Source organism: Hypanus sabinus, chromosome 2, assembly GCF_030144855.1.
Source record: "Hypanus sabinus isolate sHypSab1 chromosome 2, sHypSab1.hap1, whole genome shotgun sequence".
Lineage (NCBI taxonomy): Eukaryota > Metazoa > Chordata > Chondrichthyes > Myliobatiformes > Dasyatidae > Hypanus > Hypanus sabinus.
In genome coordinates, this window is record NC_082707.1 from 111,998,546 (window position 1) to 112,011,232 (window position 12,687).

General features: G+C 39.2%; 1 protein-coding gene across 9 annotated transcripts in view; it reads left to right on the forward strand.

The window, feature by feature from the left end:
* Positions 1-12,687, forward strand: part of LOC132382284 (titin homolog) — a 354,914-nt gene that overhangs the window by 60,267 nt on the left and 281,960 nt on the right. The gene's annotated exons all lie outside the window — the stretch shown is intronic.

The following is a 12,687-nucleotide window of genomic DNA, read 5'->3' on the forward strand; positions in this document are numbered from 1 at the left end:
TTTCAGTTCATTTTTCCACCTGATGCAGATCCCTCTGCAAGCCATAATAGCCTCCTTCACTGTCCACTACACACCTAGTCTTGGTGTCAACCACAAATTTGCTGATCCAGTTAATAACATTATCATCCAGATCATTGCTATAGATGACAAACCTCATCGGATTCAGCACCAGTCCCTGTGGCACTCCACTAGTTACAGGCCTCCAGTCAAAAGAGGCAGCCACCTACTACCACTTATTGGCTTCTCCCATAAAGCCGATGTCTAATCCAATTTACTACTTCAATTGCTGAGTGACTGAATCTTTTTGACCAACCTCCCATGGGGGACCTTGTCAAGTGCCTTACTAAAATCCATGTAGACAATATCCACAGTCTTGCCTTCAACTTTTCTGGTAACTTCCTTGAAAAACTCTTAAGTTTGATTAGATATGACCTGACTATTCAGGTCATATCTAACTATTCATGCTGACTATTCCTAATCAGTTCAAGTCCATCCAAATACTCGTGTGTTTGGTCCCTTAGAATACCTTCTATTAACCTTCACACTGCTGATGTAAGGCTCACTGGTCTATAATTTCCTAGTTTATTTTTAGAGCCTTTCTTAAATAGAAGAACAAGTTCTGGTACCTGTGTCACTACGGATGTTTTAAATATCTCTGTTAGGGCCCCTGCAGAACACCTTGTCAGGCCCTGGGAATGTATGCACCCTAATTTGCCTTAAGATAGCAAACTTTTCTTCTGTAGGGTCCATGGCCTTACTCTTATTATCCCTCACTTCTGTAGACTCTGTGTCCCTCCATCTCCTGAGTAAATACAGATGGAAAAAATCTATTTTAAGTGCTCACCCATCTTTTTAGGCTTCATGCATAGATTACCATTCTGGTATTCGAGAGGGCCAGTTATGTCTTTTGCAATTCTTTTGCTCTTAACATCGCTGTAGAATTCCTTAGGATTCTCCTTCACCTTGTCTGCTAGGGCAACCTAATGCTTTTTATTTTAGCCCTCCTGATTTGCATTTCTCTTGCATTTGTTATACTCCATGAGTACCTCATTTCTTAACTATGTATATCTGCAATGCATTTTCTTTTTTTTCTTAACCAGGGCCTCAGTATCTCTTGAAAACCAAGGTTTCCTAAATTGGTTATTTTTACCTTTCATTCTGACAGCACACTGTGACTTTCCTCTGCTAGTTCATTCCACCTCCCCACCCCCCCCCCCCCCAACCCCAGCAGTATCCAAAGTGACATACCTGTTGTTAAGGGGGATGGCCATTTAACCCCTTTCCTCTTCCTGACTGTCACTCAGTCTCCTGTGTCCTGTACCTTTTCTGTAACTACCTCTCTATATGTCCTGTCTATCACTTCTTCAGCCTCCCAAATGATCAGGAGTTCATTCATTTCCTGCTCCAACCCCTTAAGTTAGAAGCTGCAGCTGGATTCATTTCTTGCAGGCGAAGTTGTCGGGGACACTGGAGGTCTCCCTGCCTTCTCACGTCCTGCAAGAGGAGCATTCAACTATTATGCGTAACATCCCTACTGTTCTAGCTGAGTCCTTGAGTAAAGAAGGAAAACAATATCCCGGCGGGTGGAATTTACCTACAGCTTTTTCACTTTCTCTCACTGAAGTCACAAAAAGGTAAATCCTCAGAATTCCCACTCTTATCACTGTCCACTCACACAATGCCCTTGCCTTATTTTAGCTTGTTCTTGCCAATCAATCCTGATTGCTGATTGGCTGCTGCTCAAAACAATAAACTGCTGCGAATTAATACCTTATGTACTCAGTCGGCGAACCTGAGTGAACTAAGTCTTCTCACGCTTCGGATCGTTGGTTGCCACTGCTCAAAACTTGTTAGCAAAGCAACACACTCATCTGTGGAACTGCAGTTGAGCTAAATGATGTTCAACACTTAAAGAACTTGACTATTTCAGGGTGTTGAACAAAAGAGGATAACTACATTCATTTTATTTTTGGTGTTCCCACAACCAATGATCTCACTTCAAGGACTCTTTATCTTGTTTTTTCATGTTCTCATTATTTATTGCTATTTATCTATATCTGCATTTGCAGTTTGTTGTCTTCAATGGTCTTGCTGTTTCATTGATCCTGTTTACAGTCACTATTCTATAGATTTGCTGAGTATGCCTGCAGGAAAAAGAATTTGAGGGTTGTATGTAGTAACATGTATGTACTCTGATAATAAATTTTATTTCTGTTGTCTACCCTTGACTTTAATTAAGTCATGATATATTAGACTGCTCTTCAAGTAAAACCCTTGTCACTAATAAATCAGTCCTACTTTTTAAATCTTTTTTATCTCAATGTGGTATACTTGACGTGTGGCATTTTTTACACCCCCAAGAAAAGGAATATTCATATTTCTCTCAGGTTCATCATATGTACTCTCGGATTGATTTTTTTTATAGATAGAAACTTGCTTCCACTGGTACGATCCTGTGATTATAAGAAGATTGCTTTGTCTGATCATGCACCTGTGCTCCTGGCTTTAAGATTACCTGTTTACTCTGTACCAAATAGAAGTTGGCGTTTTAACTTATCATTGTTATCTGATAAAAATTGTCTGAAGTTTTTGGAAAACCATATTACTTTTTTCTTTAAAGAAAATTTTAAAGGAGATACTGCTGGTAATAAAGTCTGGGATACTTTTAAAGCATATATTCATGGAGAAATTATCTCTTACTCTACCTATATAAAGAAAAAAGCTGACAAAGAAAGGTCTGACCTAGCAGTGATATTAAAAGATCTTGATTGAAAGTATGCCCTATCTCCAGATCCAAGTATATGTAATAAACGTATTGAAATTCAATCCAAGTATAATTTTCTGCTGACTTACCCAATTGAACGACAGCTGTTGAGAGATAAAACTCAATTTTATATTCACGGGGATAGAACTGGTAGTTTATTAGCCAATCACTTATAATCTTTTACAGTTAATCATCAAATCACAGAAATTTTAAAAGATAATGGAACTAAGACATCTGACCATTCTGAAATCAACAACGTATTTAAAGACTTTTACCTTAAGTTGTATCAGTCTGACTCTTCTTAAGATGATACCTATATGAATGCTTTTTTCAGTAATATCAACATTCCTACATTGTCTGCTGATAGTCTAACACAGTTAGATCAGCCTATTTCCAATGAAGAAGTGTCTGAGGCTATACGTGCTTTACATTCTGGTAAGACCCCAGGACCTGATGGCTTTCCTGGGGAGTTTTATAAAACTTTCACTACGTTACTTACACCTTATTTATCCTCTGTTTTATCAGAGTCCTTTAAATCAGGTAAACTCCCTCAAACTTTTTATGAAGCTTTTATTTCTCTTATTCTTAAAAAAAAATCCAGCTGAATGTTCTTCATACAGTCCGATTTCTTTATTAAATGTTGATGCAAAAATTTTATCCAAACTCTTAGCTCGAAGACTTGAAAATATTCTACCATCTATTATATCACATGACCAGACAGGATTTATTAAAAATCGTTACTCACATTTTAATATACGTCAGTTATCGAATGTGATATATTCACCATCCAAAAAAATATCGGTGTATATTATCCTTAGATGCAGAAAAAGCCTTTGATAGGATTGAGTGGAATTATCTTTTTAAGACCTTAGAAAATTTTGGGCCCAATTTTATTTGTTGGGTTAAATTAATCTACTTGTCTCCTACCGCTCAGGTTATTACTAACTCTCAAATTTCTAAGCCCTTTAAATTGCAGTGGGGAACTAGACAAGGTTGCCCTCTTAGTCCTTTACTTTTTGCTTTAGCTATAGAATCCTTAGCAATACCATTTCGAGAATCTAAGGACATTTCTGGTATACTAAAGGAAGGTATGTCTCATAAAATTTCATTATACGCTGATGATATTTTACTTTTTATCTCTAACACTGAAACTTCTTTACCTTTGGTTCTTTCTTTAATCTCCCAGTTTAGTTGTTTTTCAGGATATAAGCTAAACCTACATAAAAGTGAGCTATTTCCTTTAAATGACCTAATGTTATCAAATGCCAAATTTCCGTTCAAAGTTGTTACAAGTCAATTTACATATCTAGGTGTAACAATGACTAAAAACTTCAAGAATTTATTTAAAGAAAACTTAAATCCCTTATTGAATTATGTGAAAAAGATGCTTTCTAAATGGTCCCCTCTTTCTTTATCCCTAATTGGCTGAATTAATTTGATTAAAATGAAGATTCTTCCTAAATTTTTATATCTTTTTCAGGCCTTACCTATTTTTATTCCTAAGATGTACTTTGGTTTTTTAGATTCAATTTCAACCTCTTATATTTGGAATAATAAGCAAGCTCATTTAAGTAAAGTTTACTTACAAAGAAATAAAGAGATGGGTGGATTAGCCCTACCCAATGTTAGGTTTTACTATTGGGCTGCCAATATAAGGAATATTACTTTCTGGTCCTATTATATTTATCGTAAAGATTGCCCATCATGGGTCTCCTTAGAAGTTAATTCTGTAAAAAATTCCTCTATAGTCTCTCTTCTTGGATCATACTCTTCTTTTTCAGCAAATAAAACAACAGATAACATAATTGTTAAGCAAACTTTAAGGATGTGGTCTCAATTTAGAAAATTTTTCGGTTTAGCAAATTTTTCATTATCATCTCCCAATTCTCTTTAATTATTTTTTTATCCCTTCCATGACTGATAAAGTCTTTAAAGATTGGGATGAATTAGGTATTAAGTGTTTTTGGGACCTGTTTATCTCAGGATCTCTTGCTTCATTTGACCAATTGTCAAATAAATTTGCACTCCCAAAAACACATTTTTACAGATACCTTCAAATTAGAGATTTTCTACATTTCCAATTAACTACTTTTCCTATAGGTCCTGATAAAAATTTACTGGACGACCTTTTAAATTTAAAACCTTTTGTTAGTGGTTCTATTACCGGTATCTATAACTTGTTGATTGATTCTAGACAAGACTTTTTAGATAAAATAAAAAAAAGCTTGGGAGGATGACCTAAATTGTCAGATTTCTGATGTTAGATGGAATAAAATTCTTATACGGCTTAATAAATCATCTCTCTGTGCTCGTCATTCTCTTCTACAATTTAAAGTGGTTCATAGAGCTTACATTTCTAAACAGAAGTTCTCCTGTTTTTACCTGAATGTTTCTCCACTTTGTAATAAATGAAACTCTGCTGATGCCTCTTTAATTCATATGTTTTGGTTTTGCCCTACAATTGAAAAGTTTTGGCGGGAAGTATTTCATACCTTCTCTCAACTTTTTAGGGTCCAATTTGACCCAAATCCCCTTACTGCCTTGTTTGGTATTATTGCAAATGAAGATATAACTTTAAATACTCCTAACCTACAGGTTTTAGTTTTTACCTCTCTTTTAGCAAGAAGAGCAATCTTGCTTAAATGGAAAGAGTCTATCCCTGCTACACATCTTCAATGGCTACGTGATATTATGTCGTATTTAAATTTAGAAAAGATCCGCTGCTCAGTCTTAAGTTCGAAACAATCTTTTTATGATATTTGGGGACCTTTCCTAAATTACTTTTCCAATTTATAAAGTTTAACAGTGCACAGAATTTTATGTATATTTTTATCTTCTCTTCTTAAGTGAATATGTTTTTTTTCTAATTATCCATTGTCATCCATCAGCTTTTTTCTTTGGTAGTTGGTAGGGGGTTGACTTTTTATATATATAAAAAATTTCTTTTATGATGTATGACCTATCTTTAAATTTTTGATTACAGAGTGGTATACCTTTATGTGTTATGCTATAACATTTTGATCAATTTTATTACAATATATGAATGTACACAAGTTATGTTGAGATGTATCTATGTGTTGCACTCTGTAAGTCTTTTTTCTTCTGAATAAAAATATTGTAAAAAAGAAAGAAAAGAAAGTCATGATTATTATACTGATGGAGCTCAGAATATTTGTGAGTAATTAAAAATCTTGAAAATTAATTGTACTTGTAAAATAAAGTGAAATAGAAACTGTCTTAAAGATTTCCCGCACATCTGCCCTCATCCCATTGGCCCACCACCCCACTCGGGATAGGGTTCCCCTTGTCCTCACCTACCACCCCACCAGCCTCCAGGTCCAACATATAATTCTCCGTAACTTCCGCCACCTCCAATGGGATCCCACTACCAAGCACATCTTTCCCTCCCCCCCCCCTTTTCTGCTTTCTGCAGGGATCGCTCCCTACGCGACTGCCTTGTCCACTCTTCCCCCCCATCCCTTCCTACAGATCTCCCTCCTGTCACTTATCCTTGTAAACGGAACAAGTGCTACACCTGCCCTTACACTTCCTCCCTCACCACCATTCAGGGCCCCAGACAGTCCTTCCAGGTGAGGTGACACTTTACCTGTGAGTCGGTTGGTGTGGTATACTGCATCTGGTGCTCCCGGTGCCTTTTATATATTGGTGAGACCGGACGCAGACTGGGAGATCGTTTCGCTGACCACCTACGCTCTGTCCGCCAGAGAAAGCAGGATCTCCCGGTGGCCACACATCTTAATTCCACGTCCCATTCCTATTCTGATATGTCTATCCATGGCTTCCTCTACTGTCAAGATGAATCCAAACTCAGGTTGGAGGAACAACACCTTATATACCGGCTGGGTAGCCTTCAACCTGATGGCATGAACATTGACTTCTCTAACTTCTGTTAATGCCCCTCCTCCCCTTCTTACCCCATCTCTGACATATTTAGTTATTTGTTTTTTTTCTTTCTCTCTGCCCATCACTCTACCTGTTCTCCATCTCCCTCTGGTGCTCCCCTCCCCCTTCTCCCGAGGCCTTCCCGTCCCATGATCCTTTCCCTTCTCCAGCTCTGTATCACTTTTGCCAATCACCTTTCCAGCTCTTAGCTTCATCCCACCCCCTCTGGTCTTCTCCTATCATTTCGCATTTCTCCCTTCCCCTCCTACTTTCAAATCTCTTAGTATCTTTCCTTTCAGTTAGTCCTGATGAAGGGTCTCGGCCCAAAACGTCGACAGCACTTTTCCCTATAGATGCTGCCTGGCCTGCTGTGTTCTACCAGCATTTTGTGTGTGTTGTTTAAAGATTTAAGTAATTGGTTATCTTAAATGTTCTGAAAGAGGTGGCTGAAGAGATTGTGGAGGCATTGGTAATGATCTTTCAAGAATCATTAGATTTTGGAATGGTTCCGGAAGACTGAAAAATTACAAATGTTACACCACTCTTCAAGAAAGGAGAGAGGCAGAAGAAAGGAAATTGTAGGTCAGTTAGTATGACCTCACTGGTTGGAAAGATGTTGGAGTTATTGTTAAAAATATGGCTTTGGGATATTTGGAGACACTTGATAAATTAGGCCATAGTCAGCGTGGTTTCCTCAAGGGAAAATCTTGCCTGACAAATCTGTTGGAATTCTTTAAAGAAATAACATGCAGGATAGACAAAGGAGAATTGGTTGATGTTGTGTAATTGGATTTTCAGAAGGCCTGTGACAAAGAGCCACACTCGAGGCTGCTTAACAAGTTATGAACCCATGGTTTTTCAGGAAAAAAACTGTGGCCTCTAGTTCTGGACTCACCCATCAGCGGGAACATGCCTCCTGCCTCCAGTGTGTCCAATCCCTTAATAATCTTATATGTTTCAATCAGATCCCCTCTCATCCTTCTATATTCCAGTGTATACAAGCCCAGTCACTCCAATCTTTCAACATATGACAGTCCCGCCATTCCGGGAATTAACCTTGTGAACCTACGCTGCACTCCCTCAATAGCAAGAATGTCCCTCCTCAAATTTGGAGACCAAAACTGCAATACTCCAGGTGGGGTCTCACCAGGGCCCTGTACAGCTGCAGAAGGACCTCTTTACTCCTATACTCAATTCCTCTTGTTATAAAAGCCAGCATGCCATTAGCTTTCTTCACTGCCTGCTGTACCTGCATGCTTGCTTTCATTGACTGATGTACAAGAACACCTAGATCTCGTTGTACTTCCTCTTTTCCTAACTTAAATAGGTGTGTCATCATTTACTAGAGATCTTTGTTTTCAAAATGTAAGCAATTTCTTTGTTGCAGCTTATCACTTTGATAACTACTATGTTATCAGGACTGTATGCTCTGGTCTTCCATGAATGTATTGAAGGGGGATTGCTTAGCACTAAAAAGTTAATATTGAAGGCCTTGAAGAGAACAGAAGTGAAAGAGGCCAGTTGGGGATGTTGGTCAATGATTCACTGAACTATTTTTTCCACTACTATGCCATTTAGGAACAATACTCATTACTTTGGCTTAAAATGTATCCAGCAAAGTCTATTTCTTAAAGGATGTTGGATAGATCAAATCACATAAAGGGCAGGCAAACAAAATCAAAGCCCATGGAATAGGAGTGTTTGTGTTAATTTGGTCTAAAAGAGGCTAAATATAGAAAGCAAATCATGGTAATGGTTTTTCAAAAAGAAACTGGCTGTCATGTTCCTCTTGGAATACTACTTTATTTTATCTTTATTTATGGCTTGGAGATCAAAATATATCGTAGGATTTTCAAATTTGTTGATTTTGCATAGAATGTCTTGGTCAGAAAATGCAATTAAAATTCAATCCATTAATTACCTCAGCAAAGTGATGGAAGGTTTTGTTGGTGCTGTCAAATTCAGTTTATTGTCATTCAGCCGTATACATGTACATTGCCAAAAGAAACAATCTTCCTCTGGACCAAGGTGCACAACATCCTCCAATTTCCTCCCACAGTGCAAAGACATACCTGGTAGATTAATTGGTCATTGTAAATTGTCCTTTAATTAGGTTGGTGTTGTCAGGGGCTGCTTGGTGGTATAGCTTGAAGGGTTGGAAGGACCTATTCACTGTAGTATCTCTAGATAAATTTTTAAGTTACTACAAATAAATTAACAAATCAAGTTCAATTATCATTCAACCATACCTAAACAGTGATCCTCCAGGTCCAAGGAGCAAACCACACGGCACAACACTTAGAGTACATATAGGATAGCAAGTAAACATACTGAACGCAAAAATATATAGCCCAAGTCCCTAAGGAAATTGGTGCTATCAGTAAGAAAAAGCAATTCCCGGCAGTTTGCAGACAAACATATGCATACACAACTCAGTCCAACTTGTTATTCCACCTATTGACTACTGGAGGGCAGCACCGATAGGAGAGGACAGCACCGATAGGAGAGGACAGCACCACCACCCCCCCCCCCAAACCAAGGATGGATGGCGAGCCACACCGTATTTGGCTTCTCCTCCCCTCTCCTGGATTGCCGCAGCTGCCCGTGGCTTGAGGCTTAGCCATGCGGCTCCCCCGCCACAAGGGGGACACTGACTTGCAGCATTTTACATTATCAATGTTCAGCAGGGTCTTGTGATCACAAGAGAAACATCCAAGACAACCACTCACTGTTAGACTGTATGCCGCATTTACACACCATTGCCGATGCCTTTGATATCTTCCTGTAGCAGGTAGTAACATGTTCATCTAGTCCATCTCCTCCCCCAATGCGCAGCTTGCTGATGGGTTAGGCATGCAGTAACTGAAATGGTTAATGTCCAACATTGTCTTACGATTGTAAAAAAAACCACAATAACACCTTTGGTTAGTCCCCAAGAGGCCACTGTGTCTGAATGCGTTGCCATCTTACCGAAAGCCCAGTCTATAGACTGGATCATTGAAATTGCTCACCAATGTCTAATTTCTGTTTTGCCAAGATTACTTGGTGATAGACCTAATCACAAGTGCCAAATTCCAGAAGTTGTCTCATGAAAGCAACATTTGGCTGAGTATCGGATCAGGGAGCCCCAGTTAAACTGAAATCAATGGAAAACACTGGAGTTGCACCCCACACAAACATAGATGGTTGTGGCTGTTGGAGGTCAATCACCCAGCTCTAAGGATTGTTTTGGGATTGCTTTGGAACCTAATCATCACTGGTTGTTTTATCCATGACCTTCCTTCCATCATCACATTACAAATGGAATTGCTTACTCCTGATTGTAAATTGAAATGACATTGTGCAAAACCTCAGCAAATAAAGTGGTCCATAGTAGCTCAGCACCACTTCAGAATCCTGACAGCATTTAGAACAAGGCATCTTGTTTTACTTGCACCCTGCTACAGCTCATCATGGGCACTAGCCTCCCCAGCAATGAGAACATCTTCAAAAAGGTGGTATCCATCATTAAGGACTCCCCGAAACCAAGAAAATGCCCTCTTTTCATTGCTACCATCAAGTATGAGGTGCAGGAGCCTGAAGACATACACTTTCAGGGACTGCTTCTTCTCCTCTGCCATCAGATTTCTGAATGGACAATGAACCCATGTAAACTTTCTCACTAATTCTTTTTCAATCAAGAGGCACAAGATGTTTCTTGGTTTGACTTGGAAATATAGCACAATGCAGGATCTAGAATTCTCTTACTCAAAATACCTAGTTGAAGGATCTTTGCCAGGAGGGCCACAGTGATTTAGAAAGATTCCTCACTATCTCTGTAGAGCAACTAGAGATGAACAATCATCATACCAGTGACAACCACACCGAAATACACAAAAACAGTAAGGAAAGGATGCTTAAATAGTTGTTTGGCTATATTGTTGCTGACCTGTAAGTTGCCTCAACAATCTTCTCTTTTGTTTTGAGTAGAACTGAGGTAGTCAGGGTTTCTAATTGGTGGTTCTGAGCTGCATGTTTCAACTTGGGATGTAAAGATTCCATAATGATATTTCCAGCTATTAAGTATTACTATTGTGTTGAAAGTTTCTTAATGCTTTTCAAAAATCTGCCTTTGCAATTCTTGTGCTGTAAAGATCCCAAAATAGCAGCACAAAAAGGTCACAGTTAATCACTCCTTCAACCGTTGGGGAAAACAGCAATCATGTGTGTGTTTGAAATAATTGATCCCTACTCAAGGGTGTTACAAAAATCACCCCTTGAAATAAAGATCATCGAGGTACAGAGAATCTATATTAACTGACAAGTAACTTTTATTATTTCAACTAAAAGTCATGTGGGTTAACACTCTTATGTGTGCTCCCTATTAGAACCCCTGACATTCCATGAACAGTCAATGAAGAGAAAAGGTATTGCCTGGGAAAGGAGTATACACTGGTCAGGTGATCTTCGTGGTCTTGATCTCCACATGTTCGTGGGGTCCTCCTTATGCACGATGATTGGTCTCTAGCTTTGGAGAGTTATCACCCTTGCATATTTGGAGCTCCTGAGTCTTGTACTGTTCCTCATCAATTGAACCATTGGCTCAAGGTCACCTGACCTACCTGGGTGACCTTCTTACTGGTCATTGTACAGGACTACAACCAACATTGTTCCATGGCTCTGCCCACCCCGGCCTTGTGTATTTGTGCCTTTACACTCTGACTGGTCCAAACCAGTTAAATGAGGCAACCCAGAAAGAATCTAACGAGATTACAGATTGTTTTGTTGGTAGGCATTTTACATAACAATTAGCTACTCCTCTGAGAATGGTTGCGGGTTTACTGCTTTGGTTTGATTGTCCCAGAGTCAAGAATCAGCTCAGAGTCCGTGCCCTTTACGTAACAAATGGTTATTTGTTTGAGAATGGTCTCAGGTTTAGCAGATCATTCCTGAAGCTTCCTGTGTTTACATTTAGCTGATTAGCTTATTGCTTGGACAAGTGGTTAAGGCATTGGTCCAGTGACCTGAAGGTCGCTGGTTCGAGTCGCAACTATGGCAGCATGTTGTGTCCTTGAGCTAGGCACTTAACCACACATTGCTCTGCGATGACACCAGGCTGTATTGCCCTCGCCCTTCCCTTGGACAACATCCAAAGAGGCATGGGGGGGGGGGGCAACTGCCAGTCTCCCAGATCTGGAAACTTTCCAAATCCATGGTCTCTCGAGATTAACGGATGCCTATTAGATTGTCCAAGAGCAAGAGTCCACAAAAAGGGGGAAACAAAGACAACTGGCTTGTTTGTTTCCCCTGACCTTCATTAGACTTCAGTTTCTTCTGGCCAACAAGGGGAAGGAAATAAAGTACCCATACAGTACATGAGCTGCAGATGTGATGCAAGGCATAGACTGGCAGTTGCCTGGAATGATCTAAAGAACCAAGAAGGTACCTTGATCCAGATGCATCATGGTTTAGTGCTGCAACTGCTCTGCCCAAGCCCAAATGAAACAGCTCTGTATATTACGGAAACTAGCTTCCTTGTGAACTCTGTCTACACTTCTCACTGCCTTGGAAAGGACTCCACCCACCCCGGACATTATCGCTTCTCCCCACTTTCATTGAGTAGAAAATACAAAAGCTTATAATAAAAGCAAGTAGCACTAGGCTCAAGAACAGCTTCTATCCTGCTGTTAAGATTATTGAACCCTCTCCTAATATGATAGAGTAGATTCCTTATCCCACAATTCCTTGTTTAAGGCCTTACACCTTATTGTCTGCCTGCATTGCACTTTCTCTGACTGTGAGCCTTCTATTATTCCTTTTCCTTGTACTACTTCAATATACTGATATTGTGAAATGATCAGATTGGATGGAATTACAAAACAATTGTTTCCACTGCACCTTGGTACATGAGACAATAATAACAATAGTAATAAAAACCAATGCTACTACACAGAGCTGTTGTGCAATGGAAGTAAAGTTCGAGCCAGATACGGGCATTTTCAAGATAAGCAAAATACTACAATTTGTTACAAATCTAAAAC